The sequence below is a fragment of the Rhincodon typus genome, chromosome 4 (genome assembly GCF_021869965.1).
Source record: "Rhincodon typus isolate 14 chromosome 4, sRhiTyp1.1, whole genome shotgun sequence".
Lineage (NCBI taxonomy): Eukaryota > Metazoa > Chordata > Chondrichthyes > Orectolobiformes > Rhincodontidae > Rhincodon > Rhincodon typus.
In genome coordinates this window covers 48438700-48445747 of record NC_063335.1, presented here as the reverse complement: position 1 = coordinate 48445747, position 7048 = coordinate 48438700, and the positions used below count along the sequence as shown (strand labels likewise).

Genomic DNA, 7048 nt, shown 5'->3' with positions numbered 1-7048 from the left:
GGGGGGGGGGGGGGTAGCAAGAAGCTGTTTCCTTTGGTGGGGGAACTCCGAACAAGAGGATGGAAACCTTAAAATCAGACAGTGTTTATTCAACGGTAGTGTTAGGAAGCACACAAGGTAGTGGTAATCTTAGGTCTCTTCCCAAAAGTCTATTGAGGCTGGGTGGGGGAGGGGGGTGAATGAAAATTTCAACTCTGAATTTCATCAATTGTTTTGAGGCAAGGGCAGTAAAGGATGTGGAAAAAAATCTAAGTGGAGTTCAGATTGAAGGGCAGAACAGGTTTGAGTAGCTGAATGAGCTACTCTGTACCTTGGGTTAGCAGCTTTGTTTGGATATATATGTAACTGCTTAAGATGGGAGGGAAGCAGAAGACAGGAACTTCTAGGCCTGTTCGCCTGACCTTGGTCGTTGGTAAGATTTTAGAGTCCGTTATTAAGGATAAGATTGTGGAGTACTGAGAAATGTATGATAAAATAGATCTGACTCAGGAGGTCATCAAGAGGCAGTCATGTCTGACAAATCTGTTGGAATTCTTTGAAGAGGTAATGAGCGGTTAGACAAAGAAGAGCCAGTGGGTCTGATCTATTGGGTTTTCCAGAAAGCCTGTGACAAAGTACTGCACTGCAGGCTGCTAAATAAGCTAAGAGCCCATGGTGTTAGAGGCAAAGTACTGGCATAGATAGAGGATTGGTTGACTGGCAGAAGGCAGAGAGTGGGGATAAAGGGATCATTTTCAGGATGGCAGCCCCCGGTGATTTGTGGAGTTTGGACTGATCAGTTTTGGGACCATACCTATTCACATTCTTCATTAATGATCTGGACAAAGGAACTAAAGGCATTATTGCTAAGTTTGCAGAGGTAGTTTTGAGGAAGTGGGGATGCTACAGGAGGACATGAACAGGCTAGGAAAGTGGGCAAAGAAGTAGCAGATGGAATGTGGGTAAGTGTGAGGTTAAAAACTTTTGTAGGAAGAATAAAGGTATAGACTATTTTCTAAATGAGGAAAGACTTCGAAAATTTGAAGTACAAAGGGACTTAGAAGTTCTATTTCAGGATTGTCTTGAGGTCAATATGCAGCTTCAGTTAGCAGTTAGGAAGGTAAATACAATGTTAGCATTCATTTTGAGAGAACAAGAATACAAGAGCAGAGGTGTACTGCTGAGACTGTATAAGGTTCTGGTCAGACCAAAATTGGTATATTTGTGCGCAGTTTTGGGCCCCATATTCATGGAAAGAAGTGTCAGTGTTGGAGGGATTCAGAGGAGGTTTACAGGAATGATCCTAGGGATGAAGAGCTTGTCATATGTGGAGTAATTGAGGACTCTGGGTCTGTACACTTTGGAGTTTAGCAGGATGGGAGTGTGGTAGGAGTCCCACTTAAACTTATAGAATACTGAGAGTCCTGGATAGAGTGGATGTGAAGAAGATTTTTCCACCAGTAGGAGAGACCAGGAGCTGAAGAAATAGCCTCAGAGTGAAGAGATGATCCCTTTGGAACTGAGATGAGGAGGAATTTCTTCAACCAGTGGGTGGTGAAACTGTGGAACTCATTGCTGCAGAAGACTGTGGAGGCCAAGCTTTGAGTGTCTTTCGGACAGAGATAGATAGATAGATTCTTGAGAGTTTTGGGGAGAAAGCAGGAGAATGGGGTGGACAAACATATTGGCCATGATTGAATGGTGGAGAAGACTTGATGGGCTGAATGGTCTAATTCTGCTCCTATATCTTGTGGTCTTATGGATAGTCTGATTGCTGGACTTCTGATCAAATGATATATGCCCGCAGTTTGCAAAATCAGTGTATTTTACCTTGTAAAGATTAGAGGCCTACAATTGTGTCCTTTCAGTATTTTGTTTTTCAGATGAAAGGTGTTGAAATGCAGAGCTGAGGGACACCATGTATCATAGTTAGATGCTCTATCACAGCCTGTACCTGTATAATTTGAACACTAGCCATTACCTGACAATGTGGAAGGCTGCCGAGAAAGTTCTATCCAACACTTAAGAATCCGTCCAACTTGGCAAATTAGGCTAATAGCCTCTTCCTAATCATAAATATATTGATGGGAGGACTCATCAACATTGCCAGTTAGTAACAGCTAAATGAACAATAATTTCCTCACTTGACAGTCAGTTTGTTCTATGGGAACCATTAGTACTTGGCCTCGTCGTTAAAAGTTATATTTTAATCAACCTGTTCAGCAATGTTGTTACATACATCTGGAGCAGGTGTGACTTCAACCCAGGCCTCCTGGCACAGATGTAGGGACAATCCCACTAAACCACATTGCAGCATGTCAGATTGTGAACATATGTGCAACAGTTAACATCCCAAAGGTCATAGATTAGCAGCGGCTAAGAATTAAACCAGAAGGTAATTACTGGAAAGAATCTCAATGTGTTCCTCCCTCTGAGGATAACACAATCATTTGAAACCTACCAAAAACAATGGTCCGATTTTTTTGGTGCAGGCACCGTTAAATCATAGTTACCAGCCTAATTCAAATTGGAGCCTTGAGGTAGAAATGTTAACCAAGTCTCTAAACCTAATATACAAATTCAGCAATTTACTTTTTATTTCAAGTTCCATCAATGAAATGTCAATGCACCTGAAATTTGCAAACAATGTGGTTTCTGATTTCAATTGTGTTAAAACATTAAGGAACATACAAAGAACAGTGCAAGAATTGACAGCTAGGTTGGCAAACTTGAATATGAATGCTTGAATTCCTTTAGAAATGGTTGATTTGAATTCTAAAAATGCTGGAGATCACAGCGGGTCAGGCAGCATCCATGGAGAGAAAGCCAGCTAACATTTCGAGTCTGATGAAGAGTCATCTAGACTTGAAACATTAGCTTGCTTTCTCTCCATGGACGCAGCCTGACCCACTGTGATCTCTAGCCCTTTTTGTTTTCTGTACAAATTCCAGCATCTGCAGTAATTTGCTCCTACCTTGTTTTGAATTCTAATTGATTTAGCATCATTATATGTTCCAATCATTGGTTATCCATGTGGCAGCACAAATCATAAGAAATAGGAGGAGTAGAGCATTTGGTCCCCTGAATCTGCTCCACAGTTTAATCCAATCATGGCTTATCTTTTGCCTCTCTTCCACTTTCCTATCTACTCCCTATATTTATTAACTTGCTGAGAATCCAAACGTTTTTCTGTCTCAGACTTGATTATGCACGATTACCAAGTGTTCACAGCAGCTTGGCATTAAGAATTCAAAACATTCCCAATTTTCTGAGTGAAGGAATTCCTCATCCCAATCTGATTTGTCAGATTCAGTCTTGGCTTTACTGCAACAGTTAATCTCATGACTTCACTCAGTGTGACACATCTAAAGAGTGCAGAAAAGAGCATGATTTGTCAATAACATTTAAAGGTGTAGGAATTTGAACCTGTTAGCGATGGATTTTGATGAGCCACCCAATACAATTTATGGTAAAGATTTATTTGAATAAAGTGCTCAAACTGGGACTGTCGTTGTCAATATCAGCTGTTACTGTTTCGTTCACATTTTGTCAATGCAACTTTTATTTGTTTGAAAATTCAGCGTCCTAAAAAGCTAAATCCTGTATTGTAAATTATAAATAGACTGCGAATAATGTACATTGATCCAGAATCCTGTGAATGTGATGAGTTTCCCTGGTAACTGTTATTGTTGTGACATATCTAGAACTTAACAGCAAATGTTGTAGCATTATTAATGTTGCCTCAAGTCATAAATTCAATTAATAAATTTAATGGCTTTCACTGCTTTAGAAGACATTATAAACTGTTATTGAAATAGAAAAAGGCAAGGATATGAAATCACAGTTTTAATATAGCACATAATTTGCATCCTTTTGATTTATTTAATTACATGACTAATGTCTTTTGATTAATTCTCTAAGCTATAATTTATGCACAGTGAGCATTTTGATGAGTGTCAATATTAGATGCCCATATAAGGTAATTGAAGTTTCCCTGAATGCAGACAGTGATGGCAGATGTCTTGTTAACAGAATCAAATTCAGTTTTCCATAAAAATACAGGACAAATCCAAGCTGATGAATTAGCGCCTGATCACTCAGTCTGGGTTATCAGTGAAGTGATGGAAAGTGCCATAAACAGTGCTACCAAGCAGCACTTGTTTAGCAATAAAAACCAAAATAACTGCGGATGCTGTAAATCAGGAACAAAAACAAAGTTGCTGGAAAAGCTCAGCAGGTCTGGCAGCATCTGTGCAGGGAAAAACAGAGTTAACGTTTCAGGTCTGGTGACCCTCAGAAGGAAGGGTCACCGGACCCGAAATGCTTGTTTAGCATTAACCTGCCCACTGATTCTCAATTTAGTTGACAAATGGAAAGTAATATTTGTGCCATACGAGTGCCAGACAATAACCATCTCCAATGGGTCAGAATTTAATCATCGCCTCATTAATGGTTGTATCCCCCACTACCAATGTCTTGGGGGTTACTATTGACCAGAAATGGAACTGAGCTAGTTATATAAATCCTGTGGCTAGAAGAGGAGGTCAGAGGTTAAGAATTCTACAGTAAATAATTCATCTCCTTAATCCTCAAACCCTGTTCACCATCTACAACAAACAAGTCAGGAGTATGATGAATGAATGCAGCTCCAACAACACTCAAGAAGCTTGATACCATCCAGCCATAGCAACCTGATTGGCACCCAGTCACCACCACAAACATTGCTGCTCCTGTGCATTGATAGTGCAGGGAATTAATGTGAATTATCTGTAAGATACATTGCAGCCCTATCCCAGGCCACATCAACAGCACCTTTCATCTAGAAGGATAACGGCTGCAGATGCTGGGGAATACCACCATCAACATGTTCACCTCCAAAGCACTTACCATCCTGAATTGGAAATACAATACCATTCCTTCATTGTCAGTGCATCAAAAACTTTGGAAGTCCCTTCCTAACAACACTGTGGGTGTATCTATGCCTAGAGCAATTCAAGATTTTGACTCATCGTAATCTTCTGAAGGGCAGTTGGGGATGAACAATAAACGTTGGTCTTGTCAGCACCATCCACATCCTAAAAAAATAAAATTAAAAACTACTGCCAATGTAAAATTGCTTATTAAAGGTAACAGTCTGTAATTCATCTCTAATTCAGAGCAATTTTGTCAAAAGAGTAGCTGGCATCAAACAAATCATTAGCAAATATTGTACAGGTCAATATTTTTTCTCGTTTGAGTATTTTTAAATTATTATGTTATTGACATTTTTTAATCCATGCTCCATGTAGTTGTACATTTTGGTTATTTTAGGAATAATAACTTATACAGATTAAGGATACACAAACAGGCTTCCTAGGCACAATTTATCAAGACTATATGGGCAATACATTCTGATCAGAGAGATCACAGCCTTGATCCCTTGACTCTGCTGAACTATCTGATCACAGTTAGACCCCAGAACTCAAGAAAGTGAAAAATAAGGTAGAGTTTCCATTCCTCATTGCTATTCCTATAACCTACAATGTTGGACTTTTTATTTCTCTATTTTCTAATTTTTTTCCTATGAACTTGGACTGAACAATCTGTACCTAGTTACCTTTGTACTTAAGAAAATGCCATTAAGTGGCGACTCGTAAACTTTTCACTGCACACATTTGAATACATGTAACAATCAAGCTAATTCAACTCTATTCACCAACCCCTGCTATAAGTACATAATTACAGGTTGAGGGAAGAGTTAGCCTTTGCTAATGGATAATTATCATAGAATCACAGAATCCCTACAGTGAGGAAAGAGGCCCTTCAGCCCAACAAGTCCACACTGACCCTCAGAGCACCCACCCAGACCCATCCCCCTATAACCCATCTAACGTACACAACCCTGAACACTATGGGCAATTTAGCATGGCCAATCCACCTAGCCTGCACATCTTTGGACTGTGGGAGGAAACCGGAGCACCCAGAGGAAACCCACGCAGACATGGGGAGAATGTGCAATTTCCACACAGACAGTCGCCTGAGGATGGAATTGAACCCGGGTCCCTGGCACTGTGAGGCAGCAGTGCTACCCACTGTGCCACCGTGCCGCCCCAAAACATGGTTAGATGCCATTAAGTAGATGGCAATACCTTAACCATTTGTGTGTTGTAAAGCCACTAGGATGCCTTCCATCCTTATCAAGGAGAGTGCTAACCTTCTCTCTTGGAAACTTAAACAGTGTCTAAGGCTCCTAGAACCATAACCCAGTGAAGAGTCAGTGCCTTCAGGAAAAAAGAGAGAAATTATTCACAGAAATAACATACTCTTACTATTTTAATGCATTGCAAATCATTTCTACACTGACTAATAAAAGGCTGTACTTGTAATCGAATTTTTAATGTTCCTGGATTGCACTTACTGTATATCACAAAAATACTTCTGCAAATAACATCTACAGAACTGAAAATTGTCAATATGTGAACTGACATTCAGTAGAGAAAGTTAAGAGATTAAAATTGATTCTTACTAGGCAGGAATGATTTGGTCTTGTCACCAGAGGGAAAACAATAATGTTTACAAAATAATTTTTTAAAAATTGAGGCATGCAGAGATATGAAGCAGCTCTTCAGTAGATGCAGCACTGAGGAGCAGGGATTTGATGCAGCTAATCCAAAAACATGGTTGCAAGACTTGAAAAGGGTAAGGTACAATAAACAAGTTGGCAATGTTTGTCAATGCATTGCACCTAAAACCTTAAATAAGCCCAGTCTGTAAAATATTATGTTTCTATTTTTAATAAAATATTAGAAGCAAGTTACTTTTATCCTTGGTTGTTTTCTGGTTGACATTTCATTAAAACCATTGAATGGAGAGCAATGTCCTTTAGAAGACAGTATCACGTAATGTAATTAACACTGGTTAATTTTAGTAATTCTGAAATTACTGACAAAGCTTAGAGGATTGTTAGTAGCTTAGCTTATGTTTGCCCTTAAGAATATTTATCTATCATTTACTAGGGTCTCATAGATGAATATTTGAGGTACTCTGTCCCTGTTCAGTTTGAAAGCAATGGAAAAATACCCTGCTATGA

At 39.4% G+C, this 7048-nt stretch overlaps 1 non-coding gene across 1 annotated transcript; it reads right to left on the bottom strand.

The window, feature by feature from the left end:
• Positions 1-6070: 6070 nt before the first annotated feature.
• LOC125483048 lies at positions 6071-6194 on the bottom strand. The gene has a single exon (XR_007262045.1). It is a non-coding gene; the product is annotated as a U6atac minor spliceosomal RNA (small nuclear RNA).
• Between the last annotated feature and the right edge of the window lie 854 nt (positions 6195-7048).